The sequence below is a fragment of the Sus scrofa genome, chromosome 4, assembly GCF_054392235.1.
Source record: "Sus scrofa isolate SSC_HxYL_T2T_F1_AM1 chromosome 4, Sscrofa_HxYL_maternal_Yorkshire_Landrace_v2.0, whole genome shotgun sequence".
NCBI classification, from domain to species: Eukaryota; Metazoa; Chordata; class Mammalia; order Artiodactyla; family Suidae; genus Sus; species Sus scrofa.
Window position 1 is genome coordinate 71,386,230 of NC_139386.1, and position 16,302 is coordinate 71,402,531.

Consider the following 16,302-nt stretch of genomic DNA (forward strand, 5'->3'; position numbering starts at 1 on the left):
TTCTACCTGTTTGTTGTTTTTTTTTTTTTTTTTCCAGTTTTTGTTCTCTTTGAGGTTTCTATTGCAGTGTGCTCAAGCTACGGGATTATTCCTTTAGCGTGTGCATGCTACTGATTAGTTCACAAAGGTAAACTTCATTTCTGTTAGCTATTTTTTTCTTTTTAGGGCAGCACCCATGGCATATGGAAGTTCCCAGGCTAGGATTCCAGTTGGAGCTGCAGCTTCTGGCCTACACCACAGCTGTAGCCACAGCAACACCTGATCCAAGTCGAATCTGCGACCTACACTGCAGCTCACAGCAACGCCAGATCTTTAACCCACTGTGCAAGGCCAGGGATTGAACCCACATCCTTGTGGATACTAGTCGGGTTTGTTACCACTGAGCCACAACAGGAACTCCCATTTCTGTTAGTGCTTATATCAATGGCATTTATTTTAATTCTTTCTTACAATTTCCATCTCTCAGCTTGCTTCGCCCACCGGTTCTTGCATGCTGTCTGCCTTATCCACTAGCGCCCTTACCATGTTAATCAGAGTTGTTTTAAATTACTTGTTAATTCCAACATCCCTGCCTTGTCTGTTTCTGAGGCTCGCTCTTTCTCTTCAAACTCTGTTTTTTACATAGTCTGTCTCTTGAATTTGAGGGACAGCAATCGGCCCTCGTCCATCAATCCTCTTAAGGAGCTAAGAAGAGTTGTTGATCTTTCAGTTTGTTCAGCTTTTTATTTGTTGTTAGAACAGAGTGGTGACTTTAGGCTTAAGTTTCTGCCTCTGTTGAATCAAGGAGGGCCTCCCAACAAACTTGAGTTCATTCCCTACCTGCAGGCCCTCTAAGAAGATGACCATGCCTTCTTGCCATCCCAACCCAAGGAGAAAGTGCTGGCCTGAAGAATAGTGCATTCACAGGGTGGCCAGGATCTCGGGGAATGGACAAGTACAAGATCTCTGTCCAGCAGGAACAAGAGTGACGATTTGAAGCAATCAGATCCTCTGAATTTGAGTTTGGTTTGACTTCTTGACCCATGGAGCACTAGTCCAGGTGGAAGCATAAATCAGACAGAGTGTGGTGGTAAATATTATGAGTGAGAACAAGCCATGAACAAGCAGCAGCTGGAGTAGCAGCCCCAGCTCCAGCAGTAATGCCCACTTGTGAGAAGACAGCTAGCTGTTCAACCACAGAGCTGCTATCAGGATCTAGACATCAAATGACCTTACATTCAAGCCCCAAGATGGCCTGTTGAGGGCTATTTCTGTTCTTTCCCCCTCTTGTCTCCTTAGCCAACCTGGAAAAGCCTCATTAACACATGGGTATGTAAGTGAAACTCTCCTCTGGCTCAAATATTCTAGAATTATCCTGAGCACAGTAAAAAAAAAAAACTCATTAATTCAGACGGCTTGTTCCAAATTTCTAATTATTTCATTTGGACTAAGCTGAAGTTTATTTTTGCTCAGCAAAATTTTATTATTTTATTATGAAAGAGGACAGAGGAATTGTGTAAAATGTTTAAGGAGACAGAGCTGTTGACGTAATATGTTAACTTAAAACTAATTTATGTGTTTATTAAAAAAATGTATGAGCCAAGGAACTTCAATTAAGTAGAATGAATAAATATTGTTTACCATTTTTTTCAGCAAAGATTTACTGATTCTTTTTATGGGCCAGGCATTCTGCTAAGCTACTGCTATGGTCTGAATATTAATGCCCTTAACCCCAATTCATATGTTGAAATTCAAACCCTAACAGATGTTGTCTTAGTAGGTGGAGTCTTTGGGAGGTACTTAAGTTATGAGGGTGGAGCCCTCTTGAAGGGATTAGTGTCTTATAAAAGAGGCTCCAGGCAGATCTCTGTCCTCTTCTACACAACAAATATTCTGCCACCAGGAAGAGGGCCCTAACCTGACCAGGCTGGCACTCTGATCGCCAGCTTCCAGAACTATGAGAAATCAAATTCAGTTTGTTATAAACCACTAAGCACATTGTATTTTGTAAAAGCAGCCCCAAAGGACTAAAACAGTTACCAGAACATAGAAACACAGACTCGAATATGGTATGGTACTATATGTTAATTTAAAAAATAGATGTATAACATAAGAAATATCTTGGAATATTGGACTTTCCATATATATACATGTATCTCATGTGCACACACACATACATGCACTAGACCTTGGCATGAATCAGCTTAGAGACTGATGGAGAAGACAGACAAATAAAAAAGATACATTGGTGTGATAAATGCTAAGATACAAGTGTACACACAGTAGGTTAACAAGTGTAAAAGAGGAGCATCTAAGGTACCACAGAAGTTGAGGTCCAGAAAGATTTCCTGGGGGAGGGGGTATATAGGAAAAAATTATACTCTCCCCCTGTGTGTTTCTTCTCTAGTCTCAATATTCTCCATCGCACTCACAACATTTCTGACACCCAGTGTGTGGCTCTCCCCTCCCATGCCAAGAAATTCCCTGCAGTACCAGCTGGTTGTCCTATAATTCAATTCAAGTCTCACACTAACTGGAGTTACTGCAGACCCCACAAAGTAAGAACTCAGTCCCTCAAGACTCCGCCGCCCACTTCAGACCCAATCGCAAGTAGTGGGTCCCCAGATTACCCACAATTTCTGTCCCACTTGGCCACAAACTAGGGATTCCTGTAATTCCCCCCTCCCTTGGTTCATTTGTTTCCTAGAAGAGGTCACAGAACTTGGAGAAATACTTACATTTATTGGTTTGTTATACAATAAAAGATATGATAAAGGATGTAGACAGACAGCCAGATGAAGAGATGCATAGAACAAGGTCTGGAAGGGTCCCAAGCACAGGAGCACCTGTCCCTGTGAAGTTGGGATACAACCACTTTCGCAGCATGTACATGTGTTCACCAGTCTGGAAGATCCCTGAATTCTGTACGTTTGCAATTTTATGGAGGCTTCATCATGTAAGTATGATCCATCATTAATTCAATTTCTAGCCTCTCTCCCTTTTCTGGAGGATAGGGGATGGGGCTGAAAGTTCCAAGCTTCTAGTCATCGCCTGGTCTTTCTGGTGACCAGCCCTCCTCGAGGAGCCCACTAAGCATTGCCTCATTAGAACAAAAGACGCTCTTCTTCAAGGGAGTTAAGGAAAGCAGAATCAGAGACCAAATATAAGAACAAATCTTCCTAGTGCACTTATCAATTAAGAAGTCACAAGGGAGAGAGGACAAGATGGCGGAGGAGTAGGGAGACATGCTCACCCTTTCCCACAAACACAACAAAAAAAGCACATCTACAGAATAAATGACTCGCACAGAACAGCAACCAATCACTGCCAGAGGAACCTAAACTCCAATAACGGCAAGAAGTTCGTGACATTACTGGGCAGAACGGGAGAAAACAGGAGAGTGAGAGAAGGTGAATCTGAGTGGGACGGGGCTTCAGAAAGGGAACTGCGGAGGAGAAAGGGTTCCCGCACCCTGGAAAGTCACCTACCGGGGGAAAGATCAAACAAACCGGAGAAATCTCCAGATGCAGAGAAGAGTGTAGCAGTAAGTTGGAGTACGGAAAAGCCGATCAAGAACCCAATGGACCATCTGAACTACGGGCACAGTCACCAAAAATTGAGACGCCTGGGTGGGGGCTGGGCATTGAGACCTCGCCTCCGAAGGTTAATCACCAAGAAAGGGGGGGGGGACACCTGGGGGGAGGCTGGGCACTGAGACCTCGGCTCCAGAGGTTAGTCCCCGGGCTGGGGGGGCGGGGCGGAGCGGAAACTGCTTGGGAGGTCTAGAAACCATTTGACGGGGCAGAGACTGCCTGGGAGACTAGAAAACAAAGCTGTCGCAGAGGAAGGGAACAATACTCTAGGAGCGGGGAAGTGGAAAGCCGCATCAGAGGGAACCTGGGAGAAGAGCCTGGTCTGCGCCCGTGCTGGGGAGGGGAGAGAAGAAGGGGTGGGTCCCCATAGAATACCCCCCACGCCACAGCAAGCTTACAGGCCCGCTAGCTAGCTGAAAGCTGTGCTTCCCAGTGCATTCCCTCCCCCCACCCCCGCCACCCCCGCCATCCCCAACACTCTCGCCGAACCTGGGGCTGCCTGCCATCCAGGAGGGCTGGCCTCAACAATTGCCTGAAGCCTACCACCACAGGGGCTGTCCCTGCACAGGCCTGCTTGCCCTTTGGAGGGGCTACACTTCTGCAGAGCAGCACCAAACACCACCAGCCCCCGAGAAAAGGCCTGCAGCCCAGAAAAGCTAGAACAAGCCTAGCCAGGCCGTGAATAGATTGGCCTAATTCTCCGACGGTTTTTCTGAGTCAGGCTGCCCCGGGGAGGAGCCTCCTGGGTCTCCAACGGCCCTGCTACCCGCCCAAGCCCCCAGGGGGTGCTAAGACCTAGTGGATCAGCTGCATAGGACTGCCAGCTCCAGGCAGGACCCCCTCCAGCCCAGAAAAGCTGAAACAAGCCTGGCTGAGTCGGGAAAAGATCTCAGATGGTCCTTCTGAGTCAGGCTGCCCTGGGGAGGAGCCTCTTGGGCTTCCAGTGACCCTACGACCCACCCAAGCCCGCAGGGGGTGCCCCACTCCCACGGAATAGCTGCTCAGCACCACCAGCCCCCTGGAAGAGCCCCTGCAGCCCAGAAAAGCTGCATAAGCTCGGCCAGATTGTGAAAAGATCTGCCTACATTCTCAGGCCATCCTTCTGAGTTGGGCTGCCCTAGGGAAGAGCCTCTTAGGTTCTCAGTGACTCAGATAGCTGCTCCAGCCCCCAGGGGGTGCTGCACTCCTGAGGAGCAGCTGCCCAACACCGCCAACCCCCTGCAAGAACCCCACAGCCTAAAAACACCAGAGCAAGCTCTGCATGACCAAGTGAAATCTGCTACCATCGTGGTGTGGACCTCCCAGTCCTGTCTGCCCTCAGGAAGTCCTCCTTTGCTTCAAAGAAACACTGTTAGCTCCATCAACACTCCAGAAAAGCCACACTGCCTCAAAAAAGATTGACCAACAACGCCAGCCCTCAGGAAAAATTCCACGGCAGTGACAAGGCAAACACTGCCCGATAACAGAGAGTACAACTCCCTCAGGAGAAAGAAAACAACAAACAAGATGAAGAAGCTGAGAAACCAACCCCAGGCAAACCAACAGGAGAACTCACCTAAAACAGTCAACAATGAAACAGATCTCTGCAGTCAGACAGACCTGGAGTTCAAAAGAGAAATAGTGAAAATACTGAAGGAATTAAGAGAAGATATGAACAGTAATGCAGATACCCTCAGAAAGGAACTAGAAAATATAAGGAGGAGCCAAGAAAAACTAGAACATTCATTTGCAGAGATGCAAACTGAACTAGGGGCAGTAAAAACCAGAATGAATAATGCAGAAGAACGAATCAGTGATATGGAAGATAGAATAATGGAAATCACTCAATCTGGTCAACAGACAGAAAACCGAATCAAAAAACTGGAAAGCAATATAAGAGACCTATGGGATAATATAAAGCGGGCCAATCTACGCATAATAGGAATTCCAGAAGGAGTAGAAAAAGATAAGGGGATGGAAAATATATTTGAAAAAATTATCGATGGAAACTTCCCAAATCTAAAGGATACTGGGTTCAAGATACAAGAAGCACAGAGGGCCCCAAACAAACTGAACCCAAACAGACCCACACCAAGACACATCATAATAAAAATGGCAAAAGTTAGTGATAAAGAGAGGATCCTCAAGGCAGCAAGAGAAAAACAGAATGTTACCTACAAGGGAACCCCCATAAGGTTATCAGCTGATTTCTCTACAGAAACACTACAGGCCAGGAGGGAATGGCAAGAGATATTTAAAGTGCTAAAAGGAAAAAATATGCAACCTAGAATACTCTATCCAGCAAGAATATCATTTAAAATAGAAGGGGAAATAAAAATTTTTCCCAACAAACAAAAACTTAAAGAATACAGCAACACAAAACCCAGGTTAAAGGAAATATTGAAAGGGCTTCTCTAAACCAAAAAGAAAGGAAGGAAAGGGAAGAAAAAAGAAAAGAAAAAAAAAAAAAAAAAAAGAAGAAGAGGAAGAACTAGGACTGAGGAAACTGCAATCAGAGAGCAGTCACTCAAATAAGCCAGCATACAGATTTCATCATGAACATGCTTCAAACAAAATAAAATTAAAAAGAAAAAAATAAAAAAGAGTCATCAAAACCATAAAATGTGGGCAAGGGATGTTAGGAAATAAATAACCCTTTTTGTTTGTTTGTTTGTATGTTTCTCTTCTTAATTTTAATATAGTAATGAAGTGTTTGAACTTACAGGACCATCAGGCTAAAACACACAATTATGGGAAGGGGTTAGCATACTTAAAAAACAGGGCAACCACAAGCCAAAACCAAATATTGCATTTGCAAAAAATGAAAAAAAAAATACACTCAAGCAGATAACAACAGGAGACCATCCAACCAAAAAAAAAAAAAAAAGAAAGGAAGAATGGAGAACCATAGAATCAACTGGAACATGAGGTTCAAATGGCAATAATTAACCATCTATCAATTATTACCTTAAATGTCAATGGACTGAATGCTCCAATCAAAAGACATAGAGTGGCTGAGTGGATAAAAAGGCAAAAACCTTCAATATGCTGCCTACAAGAGACTCACCTTAGGACAAAAGATACATATAGATTGAAAGTGAAAGGGTAGGGAAAAATATTTCACGCCAATAGACAAGACAAAAAAGCAGGAGTCACAACACTCATATCAGACATAATTGACTTTAAAACAAAAGACATAAAGAAAGACAAAGAAGGACACTACTTAATGATTAAGGGATCCACCCAAGGAGAGGATGTTACTATCATCAACATATATGCCCCAAATATAGGAGCACCCAGATACATACAACAAATATTAACAGACATAAAGGGAGATATTGATGAGAATACAATCATAGTAGGAGACCTTAATACCCCCCTCACATCAATGGACAGATCCTCTAGACAGAAAACCAATAAAGCAACAGAGATCCTAAAGGAAACAATAGAAAAGTTAGACTTCATTGATATCTTCAGGACACTACATCCAAAAAAAGCAGAATACACATTCTTCTCAAATGCTCATGGAACATTCTCAAGAATCGACCACATATTGGGACACAGAGCTAACCTCAATAAATTTAGGAGCATAGAAATTATCTCAAGTATCTTCTCTGACCACAATGCCATGAAATTAGAAACCAACCATGGGAAAAGCAAAGAGAAAAAACCTACTCCATGGAGACTCAACAACATGCTACTAACAAACCAATGGGTCAATGAGGAAATCAAGAAGGAAATTAAAAACTACCTTGAAACAAATGATAATGAAGACACAACCTCTCAAAATCTATGGGATGCTGCGAAAGCAGTGCTCAGAGGGAAGTTTATAGCAATACAGGCCTTTCTCAAAAAAGAAGAAAGATCCCAAATGGACAACTTAACCCTCCACCTAAATGAATTAGAAAAAGAAGAACAAAAAAGTCCTAAAGTCAGCAGAAGGAAGGAAATTATAAAGCTCAAAGAAGAAATCAATAAAATAGAGACTCAAAAAACAATAGAGAAAATTAATAAAGCCAAGAGCTGGTTCTTTGAAAAGGTGAACAAAATTGACAAACCCCTGGCCAGATTCACTAAAAAGAGGAGAGAAAGAACCCAAATAACCAAAATTAGAAATGAAAAAGGAGAAATCACAACGGATACAGCAGAAATACAAAAAACCATAAGAGAATACTATGAACAACTATATGGCAACAAGTTTGACAATCTGGAAGAAATGGACAATTTTCTAGACTCTTACAGCCTGCCAAAACTGAATCAAGCAGAAACAGACCAACTGAACAGACCGATCACTAGAAATGAAATTGAAGAGGTCATAAAATCACTCCCTACAAATAAAGGTCGAGGACCAGATGGCTTCACAGGTGAATTCTATCAAACATATAAAGAGGAATTGGTGCCCATCCTCTGTAAACTCTTTCAAAAGGTTGAAGAAGAAGGAATACTCCCAAAGACATTCTATGATGCCACCATCACCCTCATTCCAAAACCAGACAGAGATATCACCAAAAAAGAAAACTATCGCCCAATATCATTGATGAATATAGATGCAAAAATTCTCAACAAAATCTTAGCCAACCGAATCCAACAACATACCAAAAAAATTATACACCATGACCAGGTTGGGTTCATCCCAGGTTCACAAGGATGGTTCAACATACGCAAATCAATCAACATCATACACCACATTAACAAAAAAAAAAGTCAAAAATCATATGATCATCTCAATAGACGCAGAAAAAGCATCTGACAAAGTCCAACATCCATTCATGATCAAGATCCTTGCCAAAGTGGGTATAGAGGGAACATTCCTGAATATAATCAAAGCCATTTATGATAAACCCACAGCAAATACAATACTCAATGGGGAAAAACTGAAAGCCTTCTCCCTCAAATCTGGAACAAGACAGGGATGCCCACTCTCACCACTGCTCTTCAACATAGTTTTGGAAGTCCTAGCCACAGCAATTAGACAAACAAAAGAAATACAAGGCATCCATATAGGAAGAGAAGAGATCAAACTGTCACTGTATGCAGATGACATGATACTATACCTAGAAAACCCTAAGGACTCAACCCCAAAACTCCTTGAACTGATTAATAAATTCAGCAAAGTAGCAGGATATAAGATGAACATTCAGAAGTCAGTTGCATTTCTGTATACCAGCAATGAAACATTAGAGAAGGAATACAAAAATACGATACCTTTTAAAATTTCACCTCACAAAATCAAATACCTCGGAATACACCTGACCAAAGAGGTAAAGGACCTATATGCCGAGAACTATAAAAGTTTAATCAAAGAAATCAAAGAAGATGTAAAGAAATGGAAAGAGATTCCATGTTCCTGGATTGGGAAAATCAATATTGTAAAAATGGCCATACTACCCAAAGCAATCTACAGATTCAATGCAATCCCTATCAAATTACCCAGGACATTTTTCACAGAACTAGAACAAACAATCCAAACATTTATATGGCACCACAAAAGACCCAGAATCGCCAAAGCAATCCCGAGAAACAAAAACCAAGCAGGAGGCATAACTCCCAGACTTCAAGAAATACTACAAAGCCACAGTCATCAAAACAGTGTGGTACTGGTATCAAAACAGACAGACAGATGAATGGAACAGAATAGAGAACCCGGAAATAAACCCTGACACCTATGGTCAATTAATCTTTGACAAGGGAGGCAAGAACATCAAATGGGAAAAAGAAAGTCTATTCAGCAAGCATTGCTGGGAAACCTGGACAGCTGCATGCAAAGCAATGAAACTAGAACACACCCTCACACCATGCACAAAAATAAACTCCAAATGGCTGAAAGACTTAAATATACGACAGGACGCCATCAAACTCCTAGAAGAAAACAGGCAAAACACTCTCTGACATCAACATCATGAATATTTTCTCAGGTCAGTCTCCCAAAGCAATAGAAACTAGAGCAAAAATTAACCCATGGGACCTCATCAAACTGAAGAGCTTTTGCACAGCAAAGGAAACCCAAAAGAAAACAATAAGACAACTTACAGAATGGGAGAAAATAGTTTCAAATGATGCAACTGACAAGTGCTTAATCTCTAGAATATATAAACAACTTATACAACCCAACAGCAAAAAAAACCAATCAATCCATGGAAAAATGGGCAAAAGACCTGAATAGACATTTCTCCAAAGAAGATATACAGATGGCCAGCAAACACATGAAAAAATGCTCAACATCACTGACTATAAGAGAAATGCAAATCAAAACTACCATGAGATATCACCTCACACCAGTCAGAATGGCCATCATTAATAAATCCACAAATAACAAGTGCTGGAGGGGCTGTGGAGAAAAGGGAACCCTCCTGCACTGCTGGTGGGAATGTAAACTGGTACAGCCACTATGGAGAACAGTTTGGAGATACCTTAGAAATCTATACATAGAACTTCCATATGACCCCACAGTCCCACTCTTGGGCATCTATCCGGACAAAACTCTCCTTAAAAGAGACCTGTGCACCCGCATGTTCATTGCAGCACTATTCACAATAGCCAGGACGTGGAAACAATCCAAATGTCCATCGACAGATGATTGGATTCGGAAGAGGTGGTATATTTACACAATGGAATACTACTCAGCCATAAAAAAGAATGACATAATGCCATTTGCAGCAACATGGATGGAACTATAGAATCTCATCCTGAGTGAAATGAGCCAGAAAGACAAGGACAAATACCATATGATATCACTTATAACTGGAATCTAATATCCAGCACAAATGAACATCTCCTCAGAAGAGAAAATCATGGACTTGGAGAAGAGACTTGTGGCTGCCTGATGGGAGGGGGAGGGAGTAGGAGGGATCGGGAGCTTGGGCTTATCAGACACAACTTAGAATAGATTTACAAGGAGATCCTGCTGAATGGCATTGAGAACTATGTCTAGATACTCATGTTGCAACAGAACAAAGGGTGGGGAAAAAAATATAATTGTAATGTATACATGTAAGGATAACCTGACCCCCTTGCTGTACAGTGGGAAAATAAAAAAAAAAAAAAAAAAAAGAAGTCACAAGGGTTTTAGGAGCTTTGTGCTAAGAACAAGGGGCAGAGACATAAATTTTATATATATGAACATACATATAATGTATATTATACACATGATATATACACTATATACATATAATGTATATTATTTACATATGATATATACCATATATCATGTGTATTATATACATATATACTATATGTACATATGTAGTGTATATTATATACATATAATATATGCATCTATTTTATATGCATATATTATATATATCAATGTGCTTAATCTCACTAAGCCACTTACAAGTGGATAAAATGGTAAAATATATATTTATATATAATTTTTACCACACTAAAATGAAACAAAACACAATTGTCCACATATATGGTATTGCCTCAAAGAACACTGTTAATGAAAATTTACATGCGCCCATGACCCACTGATAATACTGTAAATTTATTTGCTACATGAAAAAAGTAAGTGTTATGAATCTAAACTTCTATTTTAGAATTTTTTGTTCCCTTATTTAGAAAAATGAACATTTTATACCTTAGCTTTTTTCCCCAGAAATTCTAAATTTTTAACATAGTAAATCTTATGGTATTAAAATTGCCATGAGTTATAATCAATTGCTCCCACATCTTATATAAAATAGATTATAAAATTAATACATAAAAAGGATATTTATTTCCTTTTCCATCATCAGCTGCAAGGTATCCAAAGGACATATTTTTAAACATCTTTGAAACACTATAAAGTCCTTACCCATCCCATTTGCAGATGTCTAAACAGTCCTCACTAAGCCACTTACAAGTGGTTAAAATGGTAAAATATATATTTATATATAATTTTTACCACATTGGAAATGGAAAAATCAATACCGATTCGCTTCCTCCTGCTGGATTCAGAATTGAAATTCATTTTATTTTTTCATTGGTAATATGATAGAAAACTCTCACTAGCACAATGAGCCATAATTGAAGTTTACTGAAATGATAACCCCCCTTTAAGACATAAGAATAGAAAACCAATTCAAAAATTCAGTTCAATATCAAAATATCCTAAAATTGTTCAAAATCTCATTCTAACCCCAAACTCTCCCTAAAAGTAGATGACGTTCTATGGTTTTAGTTTCACATTCCTTCGCCATTGCTATTTTTGTTCTATGATAGAAATTCTTCTATACTCCCACACAGTCCAATTTTCAGTGACATTTCTAATCAAACCAAACTCAAGCTAGAAACCTTATCATAAGTTCTTCATTCTTGGGATTTGATGCTACCACTAAAACCAGAAAAGTGAACAAATAGAAACTTAGCTCTACCTCATGCGAGCTGACTGGGCATTAAACCATTTAGACTCCCTTGAATATTTGTACTTAATCATTAGTGAAAAAGTCAGCAACACAGAGTTAATTGTGCCTGCTTCATATAGACAAATTAGAGGCAGAGGATGTGTCATGCAACTTTATCAGCAACTCAATAACAAGATAATAAATGCAATCATTTCCATAAAATGTTATCCTTAGCTCATTAAGATATTTCCCAGAATTTTTACATGGTTCTTTTTGGAGTTCATGAAATGTATAAAAAATTAAGAGAATGCATTGTAAATCAATAATTACTTCTTGAAGACAATCTAGAAAAAGTTGTAGAGCCTACTCACACCTTACAAAATTGTGAAGAGGTGAAAGATTCAATCACAAAATGAAATTATAAAGATGCCATAAGAAAATAAATACTCTTACACTGGGAAATGTCTAAGAATTGAAAGCAGAAATTATGAAGAGCCAGCAAACCCAGGGTTTGAAAAAAAGGAAAAGAAAACAAGCAAAAAACTTGTGAAAAATCCGAAGAGGCAGAGCTGGAATAGGAGTTGGGAAGCACAATCTTACTCTAGCAGTTTATAACTTGCCGGGTTTCCATGCATGGTGAAGGGATGATGAAGCACTAAAAGTCAACCCACCAGCCCCTGAATCTGATCATTCTTATCCCTGTGGCAAGAATGTCACTCTGGAAATGACCAAATCTGGCTTACAGCTACAGATATTAACACCAATAACTTCCTTTTGGTGCTCGAATTCTGTGCTCATCAAGCAAGCTTCTATTTAAACATCTACTTGCCATGAACATCTACTTTGAGGGAGAGAATGTATTGTGATGGTGACACAGGTTTTCTGGTACATAAAATAACTAAGTGGCATTCATTCATTTATTTATTTATTTAATAAGCACAGAGTATATCATATGCTTTTGTGCATGGCCCTAAGATTATTAAGTTAAATAAACATTAAAAAAATTCTTAGTTGACACCAAACCAAGGAACAGAGATGGTGGATGTAACTACCATCTTGCTTTCTGAATACGCACCCCATCCTTAAAAATGTTTTAGCATGTACAGCCACGTACAAATTACATAGCTAGGACCTTCTCAACTAACATATTGTACATATTGTAAATTTAAAAAGAAATCTAACACCAGGGTGGCCTGATGTGACTTTCATTTTCTTCCTGTGAGTAATCCAGATGTGTTCTTATTTTGCCTGTCCCTTTTTCAGTCCATCTGCAGCAAAGCCCTCCACGGGAGAGTTCAAGGAAGCAGAAGTGATAACTGAGATGTCACTGGATGGGCAGCTAAGGGTGTGCCAGGACAACGAAGGTGAAACAAAGTTTAACTTCTAGTGCAGAGACGGTGTGAAATAGAGATTGTTCCAGGAAGTGTAAAAACACACACGCAAACACACATGTGCAAATTCAGAGACAGGAATAGAATGCCCAGGACAGGCAGAGGTCTTCTTGTTTTAGAAAACAAATATTTTAACATATAGATTTTTACTAGTAAGCACTTAAAAAATTGAAACAAAAATAACACAAATATAAACAATGTCCTTTGTGCGCTAAGCTCAAGAAAGGAAGCACCACCCATAAGGAAAGAAATGATTACACCACTGTTTAGTGTGTCCCGAAATTTCTAGAAGGAATTTCTTCAAGACTCACTGAAACGTTTTAAATCCTCTTACTCAGAAATCCGACCTTATGCTCGGGAAAAGTTTCAGGATACATGGAAAGGCTTACTTTTCTTATTAGGTGCTAACGACATGCCAGGGACCTGTGAGCACACAGCTGGGTCATCCTGATCTCCCTGCAGAAGAGAACTTGTTGTGTCCAGCTGTCAACGCCTGCAGAGTTGGCCTCAGCTGCAGAGCCACCTCGCCCAGGGTGGGTCACCCCAGGGAACCATGAAGCCCAGCCCTTCTGGCCCTTCCAGGATTAACTCCAGTAGGTCTTTTACCCCCAGAGGCAAGGCAGCAGGGCCAGTGTCGCAGCTCCCTCTGATGGATGTTGCTTCTGCCTCTTCCCTGGCACAGGCGTTGATCTAAGCAGCAACCGGCGCACTAACCTCTGCCCCAGTGTCTGCTCCCCTTTCAAAACCCCACTTGCAACTGTTCTGGTGAACGAGATAAAGACCCCTGTTCTTGGCACTGTCATCGGTTTAGAGGAAACAGAAACAAGTAGACAAGCAGATGAAGATGAAAACTGCAGAGAGTAATTAGCCCTCTGAAGAAAAATAAAACAGGATTATTCAAGGGAGCAACTAGAGCTGTGTAGGGGCTATATTTCAATGGAGAGGTCTGATAAGAGAGCAACATTGGAGCAGAGAGCTGAATGGTAAGAAAGGGCCAGCCAGGCAGAGAAAAGGTGGGAGGTGTTGCAAGAAATTATAAGAGCAGAGACACAATGGTATTAAAAAAATAAAATTTTAAAGTGATTGGGAGGAATAACAAATAATGCCTGTGTGATCTTAAAGTTGGAAAGGGTTTTATAAACAGATCACAAAAAATTCAAACCACACAGAAAGTTTAACTGCATTAAATGTCTGTACCACAAAATATGCTGTCGACAAAGGGAACGGGCAAAAACCACAGATGGGGAAAGAACAGTTGCTGTGTAAGGAACTGACAAAGAATTACTGTCCAGAACATGTAAAGCACCCCTCCCACCCATAAGAAAAAGAACTCTAGAGAGAGAAATGGGATCAGGGATTAGGGCTTTTTATTTGTAGCGCCAACATTTCATTTCTATTGAAGCAACATGGCTGAAAGTTAAGATTCAACAAGATGAATGGGGGAATTGATATTCCTTTCAGGCAGACTCTGTACATTTTTGACACCTGAAATATTTCATAAATTAAAAAAAAAAAAGATCCTATGTACCTAGAGTTTAGGGGAGATGGGGAAGAGATTGCAGGACAGAAATTGGATTTCAGTCTGATTGCAACAGAAAGCAAACAGAAGGTCTTAAATAGAGGAGTGAGATCATGAATTTAAAAGACCACTCTGGATATTAGGTGGAGAATGGATTGTAGAGAGGCTAGGGTGTAATGATGGGGACAGCTGTGAAGCTACTGTCACAGTTTAGACAAAAGATGATGGCAACCAGATCAAAGACGGTAGCAAAGAAGTGGACAGACTAGGAATAAACTTTTTAACCTCTTATTTTAAAATAATGTTTGACTTACAGAAAAGATGGAAAATAGTGCAGAGATTTCCACCCTGTCTTCACCCGGCCTCCCCTCCTGTTAACATTTTACAAAACGATAATTCAATGGTCAAAACCAGGCAATCAACATTGGTCTAATATTGTTAACTGACCAATCAATCTTATTTGTTTTTCAGCAGTTTTTCCACAAATATCCTTTTTCTGTCCAAGGATCCAAAACCAAATCTCTCATTGCATTCAGTTGCCATGTCTTCTTACTCTCTTCAGCCTGCAAGAGTTCTCATTCTCCCTGATCTCACCTAACTTTGAGATTTTGAGGAATATTGGTCAGGTAGTTTGTAGAATGGCCCTCAACTGGGGATGGGTGACATTTCCCATTGTTTAGATAGAGGCCTTGCATTTTTTATTGGGCAAATTTCAAGTGAACAACATAGTATTAACAACTATAACTGCCATGCTGTCTATCAGGTTCCCAGAGCTTACTCGTCTTATAACTGAACGTTTATATCCTTTGTCCTGCATCTCCCCATTTCTACCAGCCAGGCCCTAGCAACCACCATGCTACACTCTGCTTTCATGATCATGCTTTTGTAGATTCCACATATGAGTGAGATCAAGCAGTACTCGACTTTCTGTGTCTATCTTATTTCCTTCTTTTCTTTCTTTTTTCTTTTTTCTTTCTAAGGCCGCACCTGTGGCATATGGAAGTTCTCAGGACAGGGGTGGAGTCAGACCACAGTTGCAGGCCTACGCCACAGCCACAGCAACACTGGATCTGAGCCACATCTTTGACCTATACCACAGCTTGCGGCAAAGTCACATCCTTAACCCACTGAGCAAAGCCAGGGATTGAACCCAAATCCCCATGGACACTATTGTGTTGAACCACAACAGGAGCTCTGATATATCTAGCTTATTTTACTTAGCATAATATCCTTCAGTTTCATCTATATTGCAAGAAATCATTTTGCAATGCATACATATATTAAATTACCACATTGCTTTAAAAACACATATTGTACAACCTAAATACATACAAATTCTGTTTGTCAATCATACCCCAATAAAGCTGGAGGAAACGGCATATGTAATGTCAATATTGTATTATGTCAAGGGACCACAGAGTTGAAATCTTTGCACACACTGAGTCTCAATGATGTGCGTTTTATGTTTTAGAGCAAGCCAAGTTGGTCTACCAAATAGAACAGCTACAGATCTCAGG